The sequence below is a fragment of the Felis catus genome, chromosome C1 (genome assembly GCF_018350175.1).
Source record: "Felis catus isolate Fca126 chromosome C1, F.catus_Fca126_mat1.0, whole genome shotgun sequence".
Classification (NCBI taxonomy): Eukaryota; Metazoa; Chordata; class Mammalia; order Carnivora; family Felidae; genus Felis; species Felis catus.
In genome coordinates, this window is record NC_058375.1 from 190,243,994 (window position 1) to 190,269,224 (window position 25,231).

Here is a 25,231-nt window from a genome sequence, read left to right on the forward strand (position 1 = left end):
GGATAATTTGGGTATCGTTTTTTTTTTTTCTACTCATGCAGCAGTTTTGTGATCTGAAAAGCAAGTAAGGCAGACAATTGTCATTTAGGTATGGTTGAAATACAGACCTGTCTGGGTGGCAGGAGAGAAACTGGCGACCCCTCAGTGACCTCTGCAGCAAAGGCAATATAGGAGATGGCTGGAGGCCAAGGGTCTGAGGGGACCAACCATGGCCATTTTAGAAAGCTGGAGTACTTTTTACTTACTTATTTATTTATAAGAATTTTATTTAAATCTAAGTTAGTTAACATATAGTGTAATAATGGTTTCAGGAGTGGAATTTAGTGATTCGTCACTCAGCTATAACACCCAGTACTCATCCCAACAAGTGCCCTCCTTAATGCCCATCACCCATTCAGCCCATCCCTCCACCCAACACCCCTCCAGCAACCCTTAGTTTGTTCTCTGTATTGATGAGTCTCTTCTGGTTTGTCTCTCTCTGTTTTTATCTTATTTTTCCTTCCCTTCTTAAAATGCTTGGTTGACTCACATTCTCAGCAGGGAGTAGAAAGGTGGCTCTCCTTTTCCCTGGAAACCCATACATTGAGTTAAGTCTGATATTGTTATGACCTAGTGGAAGAAAAACAGCATGTCTCATCCATTTTTTAATGAATTGTAATAAAAGATGTGTTTTTTGGTAGTTTTTGTTCTTCATGGAAAAAAACACAGGAAAACCTCCCTTGAAAGTCTGTTGTTTAAAAACAATTTTTTTAATGTTTATTTAATTTTGAGAGAGAGAGAGCGAGAGAGTGAGAGAGCGAGCAGGGGAAGGTCAGAGAGAGGGAGACATAGAAGCCAAAGCAGGCTCCAAGCTCTGAGCTTCAAGAGAGCCGATACCAGGCTCGAACTGACCAACTGCGAGATTATGATCATGACCTGAGCCGAAGTCACACGCTTAACTGATTGAGTCACCCAGGTGCCCCGAAAATCTGTTGTTTGAGTAACAGTTGTTTGATGAAATAAGTGATGAAAATAAGTGATGAAAATAAGATTAACTCAAATAATCAGCTCTTCCACTTTTAACTTCATAGGATATTTTTGATGTTTTAAATTTTTATATACTTGTTTCATGATTTATGCCCCGTTTTTCTTTTATAACAGCTTTATGGAGATATAATTTACATACCATACAGTTCACACGTTTATAACGCACAGTTCATTGCCTTTTAGTGTATCTGCAGAATTGTGCATCTATTGCTAGAATTTTAGAATATTTTCATTACCCCCCCCAAACAAACCCAACTCCTCTTAGCCATCATTCCCTAATCCCCTCAGCCATTGGCAAACCCCTAGTCTACTTTCTGTTTCTGTAGATTTGCCTACTCTGGGCATTTCATATGAGTGGAATCAAGAACCAATATGTGGTCCTTTGTGATTAGCTTCTTTGACCTGGCATAATATTTTCCAGGTTTGTCCGTGTGGTAGCACGTGTCAGTACTCATTCTCTTTTGTAGTTGAATGATATTCTCTTGTATAGATTTACTACATTTTGTTTATCCGTTCATCTACTGAGGGACATTATTTGGTTTGATTTAATTTTTCTAGGTGAATATTTAGCAGAGGGAGTGATCTCATTTGCCAGACAACTCACGAATCAGAAATGACTTCTACCCACAACCATGATTTGCTGCCCATGACCAGCACACTGTAACACTTTACTGGTGGCATCTAAGTATTTTGGTGTGAAAATGACCTTACTGAATGAAAACTTCACTGAGGAACTCATCAGTGGTGCCCTGACTGCTCCTTCTAAATCCAAAACTCTGTCATAAGGACCAATATTAAGTGATTATGTCACTCTAAGATGTCACAAAGTGGTCTATCACACTTGCCTCCTGAAACAAAATTCCAAAACTGAATAAATGCAAAGGAGATGAAGGAATGAAAGATCAAGGAACTAAAGTAAAAACAGATATTGGGTAAAGAGAAGTTATCCTCATTACCACATGGGGATGAGGTCAAATGCTAGTGCTGGAAGATTGACGTCTCTCAAGTCTGTATACATTACTCACAAAAATCATCGTTTTGCTCTTCTTGTGCATTTCTATAAATGCAGCATCTATAATGCCATCTACCTAGCATGATGAGAAATATACAAAGCATAACTCCTCTCTGTAGAGTTTCCCTATATAGATTTTCACAGTGATGGCAAAGAATTAGGATGGTCACCACTCTGAGTAGGATGGTGGAAGGAACCCGGAGAATGTGACAGTAATGACCGTGTGGAGAACTTGCTGTGTTCGAAACACATGTACTGAGCCCTCACACAGATTTAAGAGGCATCCTTTAAATAAGTACTCTTCCTTTTTTTTTTAAGTTTATTTATTTATTTTGAGAGAGAGAGAGAAAAGGAGAGAGAATCCCAAGCAGGCTCCTCGCTATCAGTGTGAAGCCCGATGTGGGGCTGGAACCCATGAACCATGAGATCACGACCTGAGCTGATACCGAAAGTTGGACACTTAACTGACTGAGCCACCCAGGTGCCCCTGAGTAAGTACTCTTATGTCCATCTTATAAGTGGATAAGCAAGGGGTAAGTCATTTTTTTCCCCAGTATCAAACATCTACCTAGTGGTGGAGCCAGATTGTCCCCAGGCCACAGGACCCCAGAAGCCCTGCTGTGGATCCCAGTGCTGAGGTGCTACTGCAACTTTTCAGCTTCCCATGACCTCTTTCCTTTCCCCACTGAATTTTATCGTTGTGTTTCCTAGCGGAAAGTAATGTTTGTCTCTCTTTTAGGTAGATCTGCTGGTTATTTTATTCTCTGACCTACAAAAATAACACACAACTGAAGAAAAAGTCAGAAAATACAGCATAAAGGAAAACAAAACAAAACAAAACAAAACTCAAACCCTGCCGTGTAGATAGCACAGAATTAAAGGAAGATAGAGACCGGAGCTAGGATGGTGTCTGTGAGGTGGTTTGATCAGTTGCCTTCATTCATTTTTTTTCCACTGTCATTGTATTTAAGTGCAAAAATCTGACTGTTGCTTGCAGTGGCTTGGCTAGAGAAATGTCTGTTCCTTAGGGTCATGAGTCTATCTTCTAGAAAGGGCTTCCTCTAGAAATTTCCTGGAGTTGTTCACAAGTGACACAGGGTGCTCAGATGCTGCATCAGTTCAGAAAGTCCTGTTTGACCCTTGGTGTATCTTTGTGACATGGATGTTTCTTTGTCTCGGGAGGAAAGTTCACTCAGGATGCCTGCCTGAGATACCAAGAAGATAGTTTCTCTCTCTCCAGTCTCCAAAGAAGAGCAGTGTCTAGTCTGTTTCTGTTTCATCCCCAGCTTCTTTCTTACTGACTGTGGGGATTCTTCTCTTTCTGAATCATTAATGGTGGATCTCATGAGGAGGCCAAGCATTGAGAAGGTGAAACACTGAAGTGGAGTCTGAGGGTTTGGGCAAGAATGGTCACCATAGGGGATGGTGTGTTCAAGACCATGGTTGGTTTGTCTCTTGCTCCCCTTCCCTTAATGCTGGTTACTGCCTGTGTTTGTAGAATATCTGTGGTGGGGAATGAAGGGGCATGGAAGGAAGAAGCTGGGCAGGAAGAAACAGTTTACAGAAAACCAAGCGTTATTGCCATATATTAAGTGGTGGGACATTTATATATTTTATCCAAATAAAAAGAGTCCTTTTGTAAGTTCTTTTCATCATTTTGGGGCTAAGGAAACTAAGTTTCTGAGAGTCACAAAACCTTATGCAAAGTCAAATGGATACAACGAGAGTATATTTCCAGTGTTTCATTTGGTTTGACTTTTGTCTTATGTTTTGTAATAATTGGAGACCTGGCCAAAATTGAGACTCAGAATTTGATTTTGAGGGGAAACGAGACTGCTGTGCTATGGGGCTCAGTTTGAATTCTCCAGTGAAACAAGGAAATGGGATTGTATTCATTCATTCAGCAAACCTTTTTTTTTTTTTTTTTTTTTTGCAACTGATTATTTGCAGGTGCTGTGGTGCTAGGTGCTGTAAGAACATGTATTCTCTTGCCATGGAGCTCTGTCTACTGCATATAATGACAAATAAAAACAATATAGCACTGGGAGTCTTGTGATGGTTTTTGATACAGAATGCGTTTCATAAATCCATTTAGAATTATTAAGTCAGATAAAGGAATATAATATCCTTGGTTTTTGTTGTCTAATGGCCATTGTTTCCTTCTTTTTCATTAAAAAAAAAAAAACTTTATTGTGAAACACTTTGCAATCGTGTATTTATCACCCAGCCCTTTAAATCATCAACCATCTTTTATTCTTTTTATGTGTCTTTTGTTCCTACTTGTTTTACCTTTGTAGGGATGCTGAGAGTCTTGGAGCAGGGCTTCCTGGGTGGTAATGGAACCTTATGGGACATTATTTTCCAAGTAACTTTTTAGATCCCTTTTGTTTTGCCAGTCTGGAAACAAAGAATGGGTGACACATACCTATTTTTTGAGTAGTTTAGCAAAAAGACAATAGAATGGTTATTTGACTTCCATGTTCAAGGATGAATCCTGCTGCTCATAAAGGGGTCTGCCATTTTCTGGCTTTAGAGGATTAGAGGTTTGTTTGCCTGGTGGAAAAGCGTACAGAGTGTTAGTTGCAAAAAACCCTCAGCACGTACGAAAACACAGAACACCCTCCAAATAATCTTTCAAGTAAGCGAAGCTTAGCAAGAAATACAATTGCAGAGAACATTTGTATTTGTGGTTTATATTTATATGTGTGTAAAGGCAGCAATTTCAGGCTTTTAAGGAATTAAGCTGGCTGGAGAATTGGGTATGGGAAATTAACCTGCCTAATTCATTGGCTTGATTTTGGTGGTGCTCAGGATCTGTGAAGAGGACCCTATTCCATGCTACTGTGTAGTGCCTCCACAACTCCTTGATGAGAACAGAATAATTTTTCTCAAGTGCCAGGGGCTGAGGCAGGTTTTTTTGTGGTAGAGATCTGAACCAATGATGCTTCTCTGATAAATAAGAGGTTCCCACAGATGAGTTCTCACTAATTGGTGCAGCCCCTTAAAAGTCTCCGGGTGTGGATGCCTTTGTATTTGTTGGTCAGAGTTCCCCTGAAACTATTCTTTTTAATCCCACCTGTCTCTCCAGCCAAGGTGTTGGAAACGGTGATGTACCAGTGATGGCAACCTAGCCCTGGAGAGTGGAGAGGAGGTAGTTGTTTGCATAGGATTATACTGCTAACATGTGGGAATGTGCTTTGCAAACTCATTACATTTCCGTTAGAGCAGGGGAACAGGTGATATTGACCCTCTTCTACTCTGAGTAAACAGTCTTACAAGGGCCGGTGAGTGGTGAGCTGGGCCTAGAAGTGGTCTTCCCTGTCGGCAGCTTGCATCGCTGTGCGAAGGAGAGCCTGCCGCGTTATTCGCACTTGGTAATTGTTGGAATGAATGAGTGGATGTATTCCAATTCAGGTTTTTCCAGAGTGGGCTTCATACAGCCTTGGTATTAGGAAGAGATCTTTGGAAAATAATTTCACGGACAAATAAGTTGGGAAATGTTAGTATCTGGTAGAGTCACTGAAGGTTTGAATATATTTTGCGGCAAAGGAATCATTTTTTACCTTTGTTTAATCTGATGTATAAAACCATGTGATTGTGGTGCCTTGCTATCTATTAGTGTCCCACAGAATAATTACTGTTATGTTTAATAAGAGCCTTTGGGAAATAGAGCTTCAAATGAATACCTTTCCCAAAGTATTTGACATTGACCAATTAAGACGACCAGATAAAAAATTAAGCTCAGATCTGGGCCTCCTGCTTTTGTCTTAGATTCATTCCGTTCTGTTTTTGAAGCCTCCACTCCCATGTCTATCTTGATGATTTGGACTTCACATTTCCTATCCTTCCCTATTTCCTGAGTTACTCTGTTTGTGCATTAAAACGAATTTCTTCTTGTAAGAATAATACATGATCAAGTTGGAAAATTAAAATATAGATACATAAAATATTCTATTTATAGTCTTATAATGCCACTATAAGAGATAATATGTTTCTATGTGGCTGTGTATGTCCTATGGAGCTAGATTGCCTGGCTTCAAATCTCAGCTCTTCTACTTACTAGCTGTGTAACTTGGGGGGTGGTATTTAGCCTCCTGCTTTAATTGCCTCATCTCTGGCACGAGGATAATGATAATGCCCATATAATGGAGTTGTTATGAGGAATAAATGAATTAACATTTGTAAAATGCTAGGAGTGTGTGCTAGTACCTGTGTGCTAGTACCTGGCACACAGAATTTGTATAAGAGGTAAATTAAAAACGTGTATGTGTTAAAATGTCAATACTACCCAAAGCTGTCTACACACTGAATACAATCCCAATCAAGATTGCACCAGCATTCTTCTCGAAGCTAGAACAAGCACCCCTAAAATTTGTATGGAACCACAAAAGACCCTGAATAGCCAAAGTAATATTGAAGAAGAAGACCAAAGCGGGAGGCATCACAATCCCAGACTTTAGCCTCTACTACAAAGCTGTCATCATCAAGACAGCATGGTATTGGCACAAAAACAGATACAGAGACCAATGGAATAGAATAGAAACCCCAGAATTAGACCCACAAACGTATGGCCAACTAATCTTTGACAAAGCTGGAAAGAATATCCAATGGAAAAAAGACAGTCTCTTTAACAAATGGTGCTGGGAGAACTGGACAGCAATGTGGCAGAATGAAACTAGACCACTTTCTTATACCATTCACAAAAATAAACTTGAAATGGATAAAGGACCTGAATGTGAGACAGGAAACCATCTAAACCCTAGAGGAGAAAGCAGGAAAAGACCTCTCTGACCTCAGCTGCAGCAATTTCTTACTTGACACATCCCCAAAGGCAAGGGAATTAAAAGCAAAAATGAACTATTGGGACCTCATCAAGATAAAAAGCTTCTGCACTGCAAAGGAAACAATCAACAAAACTAAAAGGCAACCAACAGAATGGGAAATGATATTTGCAAATGACATATTGGACAAAGGGCTAGTATCCAAAATCTATAAAGAGCTCACCAAACTCCACACCCTAAAAACAAATAACCCAGTGAAGAAATGGGCAGAAAACATGAATAGACACTTCTCTAAAGAAGACATCCAGATGGCCAACAGGCACATGAAAAGATTCTCAACATTACTCCTCATCAGGGAAATACAAATCAAAACCACACTCAGATACCCCCTCACTCCAGTCAGAGTGACTAGAATGAACAACTCAGGAGACTATAGATGCTGGTGAGGATGTGGAGAAACGGGAACCCTCTTGCACTGTTGGTGGGAATGCAAACTGGTGCAGCCACTATGGAAAACAGTGTGTAGTTTCCTCAAAAAATTAAAAAATAGATACACCCTATGACCCGGTAATAGCACTGCCAGGAATTGACCCAAGGGATACAGGAGTGCTGATGCCTAGGGGCACTTGTACCCCAATGTTTATAGCAGCACTTTCAACAATAGCCAAATTATGAAAAGAGCCTAAATGTCCATCAACTGATGAATGGATAAATTGTGGTTTATATACACAATGGAATACTCCATGGCAATGAGAAAGAATGAAATAGGGCCTTTTGTAGCAATGTGGATGGAACTGGAGAGTGTTATGCTAAGTGAAATATGTCATACAGAGAAAGACAGATACCATATGTTTTCACTCTTATGTAGATCCTGAGAAACTTAACAGAAGACCATGGGGTAGGGGAAGGAAAAAAAAAAGTTAGAGAGGAAGGGAGCCAAAACATAAGAGACTCTTAAAAACTGAGGACAACAACAACAACAAAAAAACAAAAACGAAAAACTGAGAACTGAGGGTTGATGGGGGGTGGGAGGGAGGGGAGGGTGGGTGATGTGTATTGAGGAGGGCACCTGTTGGGTTGAGCACTGGGTGTTGTATGGAAACCAATTTGACAATAAATTTCATATTTAAAAAAATGTGTGTGCATATGTGTGTTTACATAATATTACACTGTATGCATATATCACACATTTCAGCAGTATACCATTGTTGGATATTCAGGTTGTTAGATTTTTCACAGTGATGAACAGTGCTGTTGTGAACATCTGTCTCTCAAATTTTTTGAATAACCATCGTTATTTCCTTAGATTGATTCCTTAAATTGGAACTCCTGAATCAATAGATGTGTATGTTTGTGAAACTTTGGTACAGTCTTCCTACAGACTTTAGTAAGAAATCTGATGAGTTCTGATTACAACCATGCTTGAGAATGCACCTTTTTTCACTTTTGTTCATATGAAGGGGTGAACATTTTGCCATTTAAGAAAGCAGTACTGGGGTACCTGGCTGGCCCACTCGGTAGAGCATGTGACTCTTGATCTCAAGGTTTGTGGGTTTGAGCCCCATGTTGGGTATAGACATTACTTAAAAAAAATCTTTGAAAAAAAAAAACAGTACTAATGAAGTTAATTTCTGCTGTGTGTGTTTTGCCTTTGGCTGTTGCTATTGATAGTTTGAAAGAAAAAAATGGACAATAGACATTTTTTGGGAGAACTCTTTCTATATTAAGGATTTTAATCCCTTGTCATTTGTGGTAAATATGCCTTGCAATTTTCCCCTCCTTTTCCCTTAAGTTCCTTCTCCTAATTCTCCCATTTGCTTCACTCGGTTGCCTGAATATAGACTTTTGTAGCTCTTTTGCCTTGTAGTTCTAGTATAGCTTAAGTGAACATTTACAAAATATCACTGCTAACACTATCCATATTATCTTAAAGAAAAAACATGAGGAGTATGGTACATTGTCTGATGAAGGGCATAGGGCAACTTTTAATGAAATTTGTCTGTAGAGGAAATGTCTTTGTATTTTCTTTTTTGTCCTAGAACTGAAGTGATGAGTTTTCAGTCTTTAGAAGTAACACCCATTCATAGTTCATGCTTTTGTGATGTTGACCAATACTTTATAGGTCTGCACCATTTTATTTGCAAAATGAATGATAGGGTATGTGAGACTCATAATATTAAATGATTGTTTTATATAGACTTACTGAGCTAGATAGTTGAATCTTTTTGTCCAATTGTTTGGTTTAAAATAACATAAAAAAATAAGATTTTTTTTCCTGAATAATTCTGTTAATAATGAACTTGAAGTTTTTGTTTGTCCCCCCATAGGTAGACTAAGAGTGGAGTGGAGAGATTTCTTTCAAGGACTGATCTTTAAGCACATTTCTTGGATATAGACCTTAAGACCTTTATTTTATAATAATGGAGGTAAAATATTTGATGCATTGAATCTTCTCATGCATATAACCTCGTTTTCTACTCCATTTATTTGATAATTGTTTCATCATTTCAAATTCAATTTGTAATAGCAATGAACACTCTTTAATATTTTTCTAATAAGGATTAGTTGGAGAGGTTAATATGGTCAGAAATTTAAAGAAGCTCAGAGTCATCTTAATGAGTGTCAGGTAATTAACCTACATGAATAGATTAAAGAAATCAAGCAGGCACGCTGATGGGTTTTCCTTTCAAGTTCAAATTTAGAACATCATCTGTGCAGTGGTTAGGTCTTACACATTAGACGGTGATTGCTATATTGTTTTTTAATATATAAAAAACTTAACAGTGAACGTTATTAGAATTCCTCATCAAATTTGATTAATTGAAGAATGATTATGATATGTGATATGAATTTTGAATTCTTATATGTGAACGATTTTTTTTTTCAATAAATAGTCTCCTCCAGATGAATTCCTTTGCAAATCAGGAACCAGCGCTTTAATATAGAGATCTCCTCTTACAAGAACAAATCATAATGTAAAACTTAAGCAGCTCAGGACCTGCTTCATTTAGGTCTAAGAAACTTGCTGAAAATGATTGTCACTATTATCCTAGGGATGCTGTTTTTCAAATTGAGATGAAGAATTACCTATTTCTGCGGTCACCGCAGGATTAAAAGACAAGGTCTGGAAGTGATCCTGAGTGGTTCCAAGGCAAGACTTCATCTAAATTATTCACATGGATGACATGTATCTTCTTAAGGAATTCTAGAAATTTATGGATGATTTGTCCTTTGTTTAGCTAATTACAATTGAGTTGATCTAAGCTATTTGTCTTTCTGGCCCTACTAGAGGTGGTATACAGTTAGTTGCTACCTTTTTTTTTTTCTTTCTTTTTTTTTAATACGGCAATTCTAGGTCAGGGAGAAGCTCAAACCGGAGATCATTTGTTTTGATCCCCTCTTTGAGGGTGAGTTATTTCTGGTCTTAAGCAAATAGCACCGCCTTGGTACGAAATCTGGATTTGTTCTTCAGCTCTGCCGCCTGCCGTTTACTCCTTCAGCCTTACAGTTCTGTTTTGTACAAGGGGGACACAAATTTTGTCATGTGGACAGAATGAACGAGATCTTGCTTGTGGAAACATTTTGTAAATCTGCTAAGTAATGCAAAGGTCAGATGTTTCATTGTTAACTTCGTAGGACAAGCTTTTCCTGTCCGTCTTAGGTATGCCCCTCCAAGCTGAATATACTCACTTTATCTTGACTCAGTTTGCAATCTCCTGTTCTACTCCCTGTCTACAAACCCTGCCTAAGAATTTCCTTAAATAGTAGCAGAAAGAAACTGCGAGAAACCGGTAATGAGTTCCAAGGAAGGTGGAATGTTAGAATTAGTTGTAGACACACCATTTCTGACCTGTGAATGGTAAAAATGTCAGTTGAGGTCATAATGTTGGATTTTAATCTGCACTTTGTGGCCTGGTTGTTTCTCATTGGCACAGACTTTAGGGCCAACTCTCACCACTATGTAGCCAACTATTCAAAAGGGAGACCAAGTGAAATCAATCCCTTTTGGGCTCTTGTTGTGTGAACATCTCTGTGCTGAGAGTTGGTGTGAGCAGGTGAGATACAAAGATTAAAAAAACAACAACCCAGAAATCTTTAAACTTCTTACTCTGGTTAGAAGATGGCATATCACATGAAAGTTAGAAGTTGAAAAAGCATCTCTCAACCACTCCTTTGGTGATTTGGATTTTATTTTCTGTTTCCCCAGCTATATTGGGAATGGTAAAGAGCTATCTTTATAACACTTTGTATTGCCATGTTGACCAATGCTGTGGTTTACTCGTAGCAGATGCTCAGTAAATATTTTGAATCAAGCTATAGAGCCAGGATAGTTATAAATCCCTCTCTACTTATGAGAATAACAGTTAAGAGGACAGTTATTACTGATGCTAGGTTAATAGCATCCTCCGAAACTCTAAGGAGAGCGTATTTAGTTCTCTAAATTATATAGCTCTGTGCTCACTTATTTATCTTTGAAAGTGGTCAATAAAGAGCTTCTTGCTCAGCACAGGAACAAGGAAGTGCAGCAGAAAAGTCTTTAAAGTCAGAAAAGTTGAAAATACTGAGTCCTTATCACATAACCTGAGGCATTTTAGTTAATTTCCTCTTACGCCTTTATAACTCCTATTTTATTAAATGTGCTGTCTGTCAACCTCTGAGAGTTTTCTTGATTTTTCTGGATCTAGCTGTCTAATGGCACATTTTGTTTTAGAAATACAGTGTTTTAGCTGTGGTTGAAATAATTTGTGGGTCTCGATTAATTTACCAGTATTACTTCAGAAATCCTCCTAAAACGAATTTCGGTGGTTATTGTTTGTTAATTTCTCTGCTGGGGCACATTAAGCCTGAGAAGTAAAGCGATCTGCAAAGTCTGTGTGAACTGTTTGGATCCCTAAGGACCATCAAGAACAGATAATGAAAACACTGAAAATTTCTCCTCCTAACGTCAGTGTTTTTCTTTAAAGCAGGCCACAAGGCATTTTTCATTGTCCTAATAACCATCTGTTATAAAAATGTAGAACCTTAATGCCTGGTAAGTACATCTTGCTAATTCTGCCTTATAAACTACGCTGATTCACTCCTCACACCAGTGCTTTTGGCTAATTCCAAAGGGGACTGGGCACACCCAAGAATGTGAAGAATGCAGTGCAAAATCCAACAGGAGTGTTGGAAAAACACTTCCGCCCTGGAGTTGCACTCCGTGTTGGTGTGAAAGAGCTTTGTTCATTTTCTGCCTTAGTTTCCCCTTCAGAAAACAGTGACACGCCTTTCCAGGGGAGTTCACCTGGGCACAGACTGGAATGATTTTGTCAGGTTCAGGCAGCCCTCTTTGGGGTAAATCCTGGGGAGATTTCCTTTCGCCTGATCTGCTACCACCTGGCACATAGTAGGTATGTTTGCTGGATGAGTAATCAATATTTATTGAAGACTATTTGGTTATTTCCACTTACACGTAATAGCACCGGCTGACGAGGGTGACACGACTGCGTTTGTCATTACTGACCTCATTTTCTAATCTCTGAATATTAACAGTGTTGAGACAGAGCATTTGTTTTATAGAAAAAGGTGTATTCTTTGTGCCTTTGACATCCTGAGTGCTTTTCCTCACCACCGAGAATTGGACAAGGACAATGCTTTGTTACAAAAGGGGCGGAGGTCATTTCGATATCTTGTATTTAGCTCTATTAATATTCTTTAGATTTTACTCCGGAATTCTTCATATCAGAAAAAAAAAAAGTTTTAATATCAGCACAAGAAGAAAATACAATCTATGTGGTGGTGAGTGCCCAGTGCAAATACTAAACTTCTTTAAAATGAAATTTTCCCTTTAAAGGCTGTTTAATATCCAGTCTTTCCAATAGAGATGTTGAAAGCAGAAATATACGTCTGCTCCTCAAACTCCTGTGTTTTCACTCTTTCCTGAAACATGCTGAGAAACTGAAAACATTTACTTCATATATTTAAAAAATGTTTGACTGAAGTGATATACACACGAAAGTCATTTTAGATTTCTTGGGAGGAGAAATTGCCCTTCTTTCTGATGTTATCTTTTACTCAGGTGGTACCTGGAGGTCATCTCTGGAGTTTGGGGCAATCAAGCCAGACCTAGGAAGGCTTTTGTTTTTATACTTTCTTTGCTTGTAAAGCAATAACGTATTCATGGTTAACTGTGAACCAGAGGCTGTTAGTCCTGGCTGCGTATTAGAATCACCTAAACACTGCTCCCAGTAATTGCTTTGGGCTGGGGCTCAGGATTTGGCCGATTTAAAGGCTTCCAAGATGCTTCATACTGCAGCCAGGGCAGAGGATGGCAGTGGAGTGAGCCAGGGCAGATGGGTAACGATGGAAGTTTTCATGTAGCACTCATTTTGTGGTGAACCAGCCTTTTGGGCTCCATTTTTGTTGTGTAGATGGTTTTGATTCTAATCTTAGACCCTTAGTCTAAGAAGCACTTGGGGTAGTGGAACTTGCTAAGAATACCAGTCCTTGGGGCCAGTGCACAGATTCTAACTCAGGGAGGTGAGGGGTTGAGCACACCAGCCAGTGATTTTAATAGAGATGGTTGAATTTCAGGGTTCCTTTAATCAATGCCATGTTCCAGTGACCTAGTCCAGTGTTAAGAAATCATTCTAGGGGCGCCTGGGTGGTGCAGTCGGTTAAGCGTCGACTTCAGCCAGGTCACGATCTCGTGGTCCGGGAGTTCGAGCCCCGCGTCAGGCTCTGGGCTGATGGCTCAGAGCCTGGAGCCTGTTTCCGATTCTGTGTCTCCCTCTCTCTCTGCCCCTCCCCCGTTCATGCTCTGTCTCTCTCTGTCCCAAAAATAAATAAACGTTGGAAAAAAAATAAAAAAAAAATAAAGAAATCATTCTAAAACACACGGTCTTAACATACCAACATCATTGTACCTCGTGGGCTTATGGGTCGGGTATTTGCTATGGTTTGGCTAGGGGAGTGCTTCTGTTCCATGCGGTGTCAGCTGGGGTCACTTGGTGATATTCACCTGGTGGCCAGTCTGCAGGGTCCAAGATGGCTGGATTCACATGCCTGGCACCCAGGCATATAGAGCTGGAAGGCTGGGCCCAGCTGTGCCCTCTGCATGTACTGTTGGGGCTTTCTGACAAAGCCTCTTAGCTGGGCATTTGTGCTTACAAGGTGACTCAGGGTTCCTAGCATTTGCAAGAGAGCCAAGAAGGAGCTTCGAGGTTTCTTAGGATGTAGGGTCATTTCTGCCACAATCTATGGGGTCAGGCGAGTCTGTAAGAAAGCCTAAATTTAATGAGAGGGGAATTAGACTCTCTCAGCAAGAGGAATATCTAGGAACTTGAAGCCAGCTGTATCACCCCCCCACATAAATAGGCAAAAGTCATGTTGTTCTGACCCTATACAACTTTTCTGAGTTACTGATTCATAGTTACTAGTCCTTGTCTTCATACAGGGGCATAATGTCTTTTACCTGGTTAGTTTTGGTGATTTCTTTTTTTTTTTTTTTAATTTTTTTTCAACGTTTTTTATTTATTTTTGGGACAGAGAGAGACAGAGCATGAATGGGGGAGGGGCAGAGAGAGAGGGAGACACAGAATCGGAAACAGGCTCCAGGCTCTGAGCCATCAGCCCAGAGCCTGACGTGGGGCTCGAACTCACGGACCGCGAGATCGTGACCTGGCTGAAGTCGGACGCTTAACCGACTGCGCCACCCAGGCGCCCCAGTTTTGGTGATTTCTAAAAGGTATCTCTACCTGCATACCAGTGTTCTTTGATTCATCGTATATGTGACACAACTAATCTTTCTGAAACACGATACTAATTGTGGGACTCCCTTTCCTTGAAGTGTAAATGGGTCTCCTCACCTCTTAGTCTAAGGTCGGTGGCAGGAAATGTAGTGTGGTGGTTAATATCACAGACCCTGTCCGAGTTCAAGTCCTGATTCTGATATTTACTCACTTTGTGACTTTGGGCAGTGTACTGTACCTACATGTTACTGTATTTTTTGTTTGTTTTGTTTTTTGTTTTGTTAACAGGCTCACTTTATTAGCATAGTGATGGTAGAGGGAATTGGGGTTTTAGCTGTTGGCAGCTATGGTCTCCTTAGTCCAGTCTACAAAAATCACACACCTTGGTGTAGGCTCCCGGCTTCTTCTGGGTGCAGCCGTAGTCCCAGAAGACAATTTCCTGGAGCTCACCATTGCAGACCACAGGGCCACCAGAGTCACCCTGGCAGGAGTCCTTGCCTCTCTCGAGGAAGCCAGCGCAAACCATGTTCTTCATGATCTGCCCAGGGTAGGAGGCTTCCCCCTGGGCCTGACTCAGCAGCGTGGCGTCCAGGCACTGCAGCAGGTCAGGGTAGTTGGTTCCAGAGCCCAGGGTGTTGTCCTAGCCAGAGAGAAGGCATTGGGTGCCAGTGGGTACACAGGTGGAGGTATGGAGGACACCCAGGTAGTGAGGGCTGCAGGAGAGAAGAGCTTGACGAGCATCATGTCATTGTCTAGGGTCCAGCTGCTGTCATCGGGGTGGCTGAGTTGATGAACTTGCTCATCCCCCTCTAGGACATTGATGTTGTGTTCCTGAGAGCCTCACTTGGATGCGAGACTCGTAGTAGTGAGCCACGGATACCAGCCTCTTACAATTTCCCTTTTACAGATGAAACAAGTAGCTCAGCGGGTGATTGTGACAATGCAATGAGTAATATATGTAATGCCCTAAAATGTGTTGGGACAAAATGGTTTTTATTATTGTTGCTGTTAACATTTTTATGGTGAGGCATTCAAGGCCTGTCATGCTCTATTGCACCTTATATTTCCAACCTTATTTCCTATGACTATTCCTGCAATCCGTGCTGCCCCCTCACTCAGCTGTCTCCTGTCCTGTCTTCCTTTCTTCCTGTCTTCCTGTGTTTTCCTTGCTGACTGCTGCTCATGCTATCATCTGCCAATGGAAAGCTGACTTCTCTCCCCCCTCTTCTTTAGAAAGGGGGTTCACTCCAAGGCTTTAGATGGTTTTCAATCAATGGAAACTAGAATTTTATACTTCATTCCATGACCCAAGCACGGTTATGTTTGGTCTCTCTGATTCTCATATACATTTAATGCAATACTACTTTCTACCCTGCCTGACTTCTGCATTTGAGTTTCCCACAAGTGTAGCACAGTACTGTGCCTTACATATTGGGGTTTAAAATTTAGTATGGCATCAGGAAAGTTTAGGCTATGCTGCCGTAACAAGTAATCTGAAAATCTCTGGTTTAGAGTAATCAGCTTATTTCTCAGTCATGCTGTCAGCCCCTGGTGGGTCATAGGAGATCTCATTTTATCATCTGGGGCCCCACATGGAGGCTCGATCTTACAATATGTTTCCATGATTATAGAAAATCAAGGAAAATGTAAATTGATGCACTGGCTCTTAAAGCTTCTGCACAGAGAGACGCATATTACTTATGCTCAAATTTCTTTGGCCAGTTACATGTCAAACCTGAATTCGAATGGGTGGTGAAGTATGATTCTTCCACGTTCTCAGAATAAGAGAATCAACAACCTATGAACCAGCTCCAGCGGCCACAGTTGACTCGCTAGTTTTATTACCTATTTCTGTAAGATGCTGCTAGGTTAATAGAACCGAGTTGCTATGAAAGCTTCACCTGTGTGCACCTCAGTATCAAATATACCATTCAATTCAGGTGAGTCCATGGGCAGTCCTTCGGATCCCCTTTGGATGCTGCTCTAAAGAAAACAAACAAAAATCATTCGGTAGCTGTTATTTTGTGTTTATGGTTTTTCTTAGAAATATTAAAGCCTCAAACATTCTCTCTTTTTCATGTATTTCTTTAATTTTTTTTAAAGTTTATTTCTTTTGAGAGAAAGAAAGCAAGGGAGCAGGGAAGAGGCAGAAAGAGGGAAAGAGAGAATCCTGAACAGGCTCAATGCTGTCAGCACAGAGCCAGGTATGGGACTAGAACCCACCAAACATGAGATCATGACCTGAGCCAAAATCAAGAGTTGGATGCTTAACCCCCTGAGCCACACAAGCACCCCTATGTGTTTCTCTTAAAACCCCCAAACCTTTCTTTCCCCTTGTAAGAGTGCTGACAACGCTGACTCCATCTTTGGTCTTCCATCTTGTTCCTATTTGTCTAATGACCTCCCTCAGGGCTATGTGTTCAGGTTCCATGGAGGTTAAATGTATGCTCTGACTGGAATGTGGGAAGGCTAGTTCTGATCTCTAAAGTGGCACACAGAAGACTCCAAAAATTAGTAGAGATGGCTGGTACACAGAAGCTCCCACTTTACATAACTGGTAGAGATGGCTGCCTCTCTGAAGGCCCTCACTTCACATTAACTAGTAGAGATCCTCTGGTACACAGATGGTGTCAATTTAGATGGCTACCTGTTGACCTTACCACAGTGCCCCTCGCCCTATACAATCTGTGGGCTAAGGTCCAGACGTGGAGAGTAAGGGTGGATAATAGCTGTGTGCTGCCTGGGTCATTTGTCTGCCAGATTTCCACACACCCCCTCACTCCATTAGTAAGTTACCCTGAATTAAGCTCCGTATGGAGTGGTTTGCTTCGTTTTGGGTCCAAAGTGCCTTCTAACCCTGGAGGATACTTGACTCACCCTCCTTTACCTTCTGACACCCCTACCCTTTGATTATTGCTTTGAAGTAAAAACTGGTTAGCAAGACACAGGTGCTAACTTTAGTGTGCTAGAACTACTGCTAGGTGACTGTAAAATCGGCTCCTGGGCACAGTCACTTATTTTGGGGGTTTACTAAATTGAGCTTGTTGAGTAAGGTGATAATGATCTTAGCAAGTTGGAAAGATAGTCCATAAACAAGATGTTCAGTAGCTCAAATTTAAGATAGTAACCAAAAGGAAACTATAGAAGATGCTGACAACCACATATATGAAAGATTACATTTATTAAATGCAACAATTGGGAAGTTTTTTGTTTCTATAATGTAATCCTCAAGAAGGCCCTCCATAGAACTTTGCTTTGATTAGTTCTAAGAAGTACAGACTCCAGGGAAGCCCTTAGAGGTTAGGGGGTTACTGTAGAGGTAAGGATGTCAAGTAGAGGAAACAGGTCATGACTGGTTGAATAGACCAGCACAGTAGGGCTTCCATTAACATTTTAAGTTGGCAACATTCTTCATAAAAAATTTTTTTTTTGTTTTAAATAAGAAGAGCATTTTTGTTTTGTTTTGTTTTAAATAATAAGATGAAAGGGGCAGAGAGAGAGAAAATCATGAGCAGTCTCCAGGCTCACTGTAGAGCTGGACATGGGCTCCATCCCATGAGCCTGGGATCATGACCTGAGCTGAAATCAAGAGTTGGGTGCTCAACTGACTGAGCCACCCATGCACCCCATTGGCAACATTCTTATAAGGACTTCATTTATGAGGACCAGAAATCATTGCTTGTGTGTCTACTTGTCCTTTTGTGAATGATGTGGAAAAAGTAGGCTATGAAAGGGCAGAAAATTATGAAATGAATACAGTGGCAACAAAGGATTTGAGAACAAAGCAGATGAAGGGTGTGGGAGGGGCTACACCTGTGAAGGTACTCAGCTGTTTTAAATCCCCAGAGAAGGGTGTAGTCTCCGGTTCCTGTAAGGGACCTTCCTGGGAGGGAATTAACTCTTAATTGCTTAGTGTTACATTCCTTAGGAGTTGTTGGGTAGCCAAGTCCTATGACAGAAGAATGTATTAATGTAAACTATGACCTATTTCTTTTTAAAAAAGTTTTGAGAGTGAGAGCAAGCAGGGGCAGAGAGAGATAACAAAAACTAAAGGAATTCATGACCACTAAACTAGCTCTGTGGGAGATCCTCATGGGGACTCTGTGGATAGAAGGCAACAAAGACTCCAAAGGACCAGAGACGTCACTCCAAACATGAAACCTACGGATAACACAATAACACTAAATCTATATCTTTCAGTAATCACTCTGAATGTAAATGGACTAAATGCCCCAATCGAAAGACATAGGGTATCAGAATGGATAAAAAACCAAGATCCATATATATGCTGTTTTCAGGAGACTCATTTTAGACCTGAGGACATATGCAGATTGAAGGTGAGGGGATGGAGAACCATCTATCACGCTACTGGAAGTCAAAAGAAATCTGGAGTAGCCATACTTAAAAACTAGACTTTAAAGACTGTAACAAGTGATGAAGAAGAGCATTATATCATAATTAAGGGGTCTATCCATCAAGAAGAGCTAACAGTTGTAATTGTGCCCCCAACTTGAAAGAATCCAAATATATAAATCAATCATAAGCATAAGCAAACTTATAGATAATAATATTGTAATTGTAGGTGACTTGAACACTCCACTTATAGCAATGGACAGATCATCTAAGCAGAAAATCAATAAAGAAACAATGGCCTTGAATGATACACTGAATCAGATGGACTTGATGGATTTATTCAAAACTTTTCTTTCCAAAGCAGCAGAATACACATTCTTCTCGAGTGCACATGGAACAGTCTCCAAAATAGATCACATATTGGGTCACAAAACACCTTTCAACAAATATAAAAGGATTGAGATCATACCATGAATATTTTCAGATCACAGTGCTATAAAACTTGAAATCAACCACAAGAAAGAACTTGGAAAGCCTCCAAATGCATGGAGGTTAAAGAACACCCTAATAATGAATGGGTCAACCAAGAAATTAAAGAAGAAATTAAAAAATATATGGAAGCAAATGAAAACATGACCATCCAAACCCTTTGGGATGGAGCAAAGGCAGTCCTAAGAGGAAAATACATTGCAATCCAGGCCTGTCTCAAGAGGCAACAAAATTCTAAAAACAGAATCTAAGCTTACACCTCAAGGAATAGAAACAAAGCAGCAAAGAAACCCCAAAGTCAGCAGAAGAGAAATAAGATTAGACCATAAACAAGCAATACAGAATCCAAAAAAGTAGTAGAACAGATCAATGAATATAAGAGCTGGTTTTTTTGAAAGAATAAACAAAATTGATAAACCTCTAGCCAGACTTCTCAAAAATAAAAGCGAGAGTACCCAAATAGATAAAATCACAAATGAAAGAGGAGAGATTACAACCACCACCACAGAAATACAATTATTAGAGAATACTATGAAAAATTATGTGCCAACAAACTGGACAACCTGGAAGAAATGGACAAATTCCTGGACACCCACACACACTACCAAAACTGAAAAGGAAAGAAATAGAAAATTTGAACAGACCCATAACCAGGGAAGATACTGAATTGGTTACCAAGAATCTCCCAATAAATAAGAGTCCTGGGCCAGATGGCTTCCCGGGGGAATTCTACCAGACATTTAAAGCAGAGTTAATACCTATTCTTCTCAAGCTATTCCAAAGAATAGAAACATCTCCAAAGGCGAGGAAAATAAAAGCAAACTATTGGGAACTCATCAAGATAAAAAGCTTCTGCACTGCAAAGTGTCAATCAACAAAACTAAATGGCAGCCAATGGAATGGCAGAAGATATTTGCAAATGACATGTCAGATAAAGGTTAGCATCCAAAATCTATTAAGAACTTACCAAACTCAATGCCTGAAAAACAAATAATCCCGTGAATATATGGGCAGAAGATATGATTAGATACCTTTCCAAGAAGACTTCCAGATGGCTTACAGATATGTGAAAAGATGCTCAACATTGCTCATCATCAGGGGAAATACAAATCAAAACCACATTGAGATACACCTTATACCTGTCAGAGTGGCTACAATTAACAACTGAGGAAACAACAGATGTTGGTGAGGATGTGGAGAAATGGGAACCCTCTTGCACTGTTGGTGGGAATGCAAACTGGTGCAGCCATTCTGGAAAACACTGTGGAGGTTCCTCAAAACACTAAAAATAGAATTACCCTATGACCCAGCAATAGCACTGCTAGGAACTTATCCAGAGGATACAGGACTGCTGACTCATAGGGGCATTTGTACCCCAATGTTTATAACAGCGCTTTCAACAGTAGCCAAATTATGGAAAGAGCCCAAATATCCATTAACCGATGAAGATGTGGTTTATATATATAATGTAATACTACTTGGCAATGAAAAAGAATCAAATGTTGCCATTTGCAACAATGTGGATAGAACTGGAGGGTGTTATGCTAAGTAAAATAAGTCAGAGAAAGACATATCCTATGTTCTCACTCATATGTGGAATTTGAGAAACTTAATAGAAGACCATGGGGAAGGGAAGGAAAAAAAATAGTTATAAACTGAGAGGGAGGCCAACCATAAGAGACTCTTAAATACAGAGAACAAACTGAGGGTTGATGTGGGGGTAAGGGAGAGGGGAAAATGTGTGATGGCTGTTGAGGAGGGCACTTGTTGGGATGAGCACTGGGTGTTTTACATAAGTGATGAATCATCCTGAAGCCAAAAGCACACTGTATACACTGTATGTTAGCTAACTTGACAAATTATATTTAAAAAGTTTTATTTATATTTTGAGAGAGAGCAAGAGCAAGAAGGGGAGGGGCAGAGAGAGAGAGAGGGGGAGAGAGAGAATCCCAAGTAGGCTCCGTGTAGGGCTCAAACTCACGAACCGCGAGATTGTGCTCTGAGCCAAAATCAAGGGTTGGAGGCTTTACCGACCAAGCCACCCAGGTGCCCCTAAACTGTGATCTGTTAATGTAGATTTTCATCATGTGAAAGCCATGGTATTTTTTTTTTAAGACTTGACAATCCAGAAAGTAAAACCCTCTATCCAGAAAGACGCACCTGTGGGTGCCATATCGTGCTTCATTTCGGGGGTGTGTAGTGGGACTCTCAGTTTAGAATCCTGGCAGAACCAGCAAGGGGAGGTTTTTAAACTAGTTTGTATGCCCAGCAGTCATCTACTTCAGAAATATCTGGTGGTAAAAAGTGGATGTGTTGGTGGTTTTAGACAGGCAATAAGGGGGAATTTGTTTGTTTTTAATTTTAGGCATTTTAAACAGCACATGCTTGTGTATTTTAAAAATATTTGCTTTAATGCAACGCTAAATATTGTAGGGGGCAAGGAAAGTTTGCCGAACAGCACATTTGCTTGGGGAGAAGGTTTCCATGGCTCTCCTCTAGCTGTTATATGTTTACATCCCCCAGAACTTTCACTCTGGCTTTTTTCCCGGGAAAGAAAGCTCTGCCCTTTCCCATTCCTCTACCCTTAGTGTGTGTGGGTGGCTTTGCGTCTCCTGGGGGAGGGCACTGGGAGTAAAGCTGAGCAGAATGCTCCTTGGCTCCCAGAATCTCAAGCCAAATGGATTTGTTCTGAGCTGGCTGGGTCTCACTTTCTCATAGTTCCGCCTGGAAGGAGATGAGTTTTGGGTATGATGTGTCCTGAAAGCATAAACTCTTTATTAGCACAGATAAATCAGTAGGCTCAGTAGATTTGGGGAGCACTGGTAGCATTCATAAATCATTGTGTAGGGCTGTTGGTTACCTGGGAAATACTCAGATTACGATTCCCTGACTTGGACGTCATCATGCTTTCCCTGCCTCCCCTCACGTACGTAACACGGACAGGTTTGTGTGATGGTGACGATTTTGAAGGTGAAAGGATTTCAATCTTTAATTTACATTTCTCAGAATAATAGAATGGCTACAATGTGTTGTGTTGTGGATTAGGGAGAAGTCTGAAACTGATTTAAAATCAAAATGAGACTTTGTACCTCAATCTGACATTGCCTCTCTATATTATAAAAACTTCCAGGGGCGCCTGGGTGGCTCAGTCGGTTAAGCGTCCGACTTCGGCTCACGATCTCGCAGGTCACGATCTCGCAGTTTGTGGGTTTGAGCCCCGCATCAGGCTCTGTGCTGACAGCTCAGAGCCTGGAGCCTGTTTCATATTCTGTGTCTCCCTCTCTCTCTCTGACCCACCCCTGTTCATGCTCTGTCTCTCTCTGTCTCAAAAATCAATAAGCGTTAAAAAAAAATTAAAAAAAACCCTTCCAATTATGAAATAATGGTGCAGATAATACCTTGCTACATTGGTCTGGAGTTACACTTATTTTAATATGAACTGGTTAAGGGCGGCTCAGTCGATTAAGCGTCAGACTGGCTCAGGTTATGATTTCGTGGTTTGTGGGTTCAAGCCCTGCGTTGGCTCTGTGCTGACAGCTCAGAGCCTGGAGCCTGCTTCAGATTCTGTATTTCCTTCTCTCACTACCTCTCCTCCACTCGTGTGCATGCTGGCTCGCGCGCGCTCTCTCTCTCAAAAATAAATATTAAAAAAATAAACTGGTTAAAATTTACAACTTGTATTTCTGTGTCTAAAGTTAAATTTGAATGACATTTTTAAGGTGTTTTCTTCCATAGCAGGCTTTTGGATTTGTTTAGAACATTTTGATTTTGAAAATTAAGTCTGAGAGTGTCAAGGTAAAGCATCTAATACCAATTTTTTTTTTTTAAGTAATCCTACAACATTTTTCTGAGTGTTTTGACGTTGGAAAATTCTTCTAGAAAGAATTAGAGTGGTCAGTGAAAGATGGTAAAATCTGGGTGTTAATATTTGCCACATTAAATCATTTAAGTAATTTATCAGCAGAGTTCTGGCTTCCTGTTCCCTTGTCCTTTATAGAGTCACTTTGAATATTACTCTGCTTCACAACAGGCTCTTTCTCTGGGTGGGAAAAACCTTGTCTTCTCTACCTCTGAGTGTTCTGAGAACAAGATATGGCTAGTTGGTCCAGTCTGTGTTCCTGCAGCCCAATGATTTTAACTATTTGCTTAGCAGTATTGCTATCATATAAAATTTAATTGATACGTGCTTGAAGAATTGCTGTCAGATTTTTGAAGACCTCAAGGACATTTTACAATTTACATCAAAAATGGCTGTTTTAGCACTGCATTTTCCAACCACTTCCCTGATGCCATCCCTCCAACAGCAGAGGGTAGCACCTTGCAGGCAGAGTAATTCTGCAAGCAGATCAGGGAGGCCTTCATCAAGGGCTTCCTTGCCCATACTTTGATGTTTCGTAAACACAAAACAAAATTTTTATTCCGGCTTCTAACTAGAATTAGGGGAGCGGTTCGCTCAGCAGCCCAAATGCATCAGAGATGAAAGGAAATAGGCTGGGAAACTACTCCTGGAGCCAGATGAGAAGTAGCTGAATGTGCTGTAGATGAAGAAATCCTTGTAGCCCTCTTAGGGTACCCATTTAGAAGCATCCTATTAAAATTTGCTACATAGTTAAAGCTGACATTTTGAACCCTGTCTGAGAAAGTGGGAAACCCTTGTCATGAATAATGCTATGTAGAGCAGTAGATTAGGACTCCTACCTTTTATCTTGCTTTCAATTCTAATGTGGCATTCCATTCTCTGTCACTTTAGTTAAAATGTTACTTGGGAAGGCAGAGGTCATTTGAAGATTGTGTTGTGGCATGTAAATAAAACTAATAGTCTTTGTTTTAAAGTTATACCGCCTCTCTCCGCTTCATTCAACCCCATTCTAGGGCAGAGAGACCTTAAAGATTTTTCTCTGATTCGGGTTTATAATATGTATCCTCTAAATCAAAAGTACAATGAGGAAAACATTGAAGCAGTCTCATTTTTAACGTTCTTAGTAGAGTTACAGACAGTATAAATTGGAAAACGTCTGCAATTATTTTAAAATATGCGGATCTGCTTATTTTAATTTCTTCTGCATGTATCACATGTAAAAAACTTTGCAGTATTTAGGAAAAAGAAAATATATAAATGCAAGCTTGCAGGACATAGCAAAAATGATTGAGTTTGTTTCGTTCAAGCCTGTCACCTCTTAAACTAGGCATGCCAGACCTCAGTCATTGAAGGGGCTGAACGAGCAACTGGAGAAGTAAACATCTGCTGTTGCATTGTAGACAGTGCGATCCTGCAAACATATGTGCTATTTCTAATTCTTGAAAGATGGCATCTTCGTGTTCCTTTTCTCATTTATTGGGGTGCATATGGAGAAATGGACACTATTCGGTAGTGGAATGTGTAATGCTGGGTGTTGGGGAGACACTGGGTCGCCCCTGCTCAGCTGTGGTTGGTTGCTGCCTAGAGGGAACACTGGCGGTCTCTGGTCAGATTTTTGTTTTACAAGAGAAGATAATCTTTTCCTATTCAGTAGGTTGCTTTTTCACTTTGTCGATGATTTCCTTCAATGTGCAAAAGCTTTTTCTTTTGATAAATTTTTAATAGTTTATTTTTTCTTTTGTTTCCCTTGCTTGAGGAGATATATCTAGAAAAGTGCTGCTAAGGCTGATTGTCAAATTACTGCCTGTGTTTTCTTCTAGGAGTTTTATGGTTTCAAGTCTCACATTTAGGTCTTTAATCCAATTTGAATTTGTTTTTGTCTGGTGTGAGAAAGTGAAGCAGTTTTTCTGGCACCATTTGTTGAAGAGACTGTCTTTCCCCCATTGTTTATTCTTGGATCCTTCATCATAGATTATATAAG

At 40.2% G+C, this 25,231-nt stretch overlaps 1 protein-coding gene and 1 pseudogene across 3 annotated transcripts in view; one reads left to right on the plus strand and one right to left on the minus strand.

Annotated features, from left to right (window-relative positions):
* Positions 1 to 25,231, plus strand: part of PARD3B (par-3 family cell polarity regulator beta) — a 1,015,202-nt gene that overhangs the window by 50,386 nt on the left and 939,585 nt on the right. The window lies entirely within an intron of this gene.
* LOC102902022 lies at positions 14,880 to 15,425 on the minus strand (annotated as a pseudogene).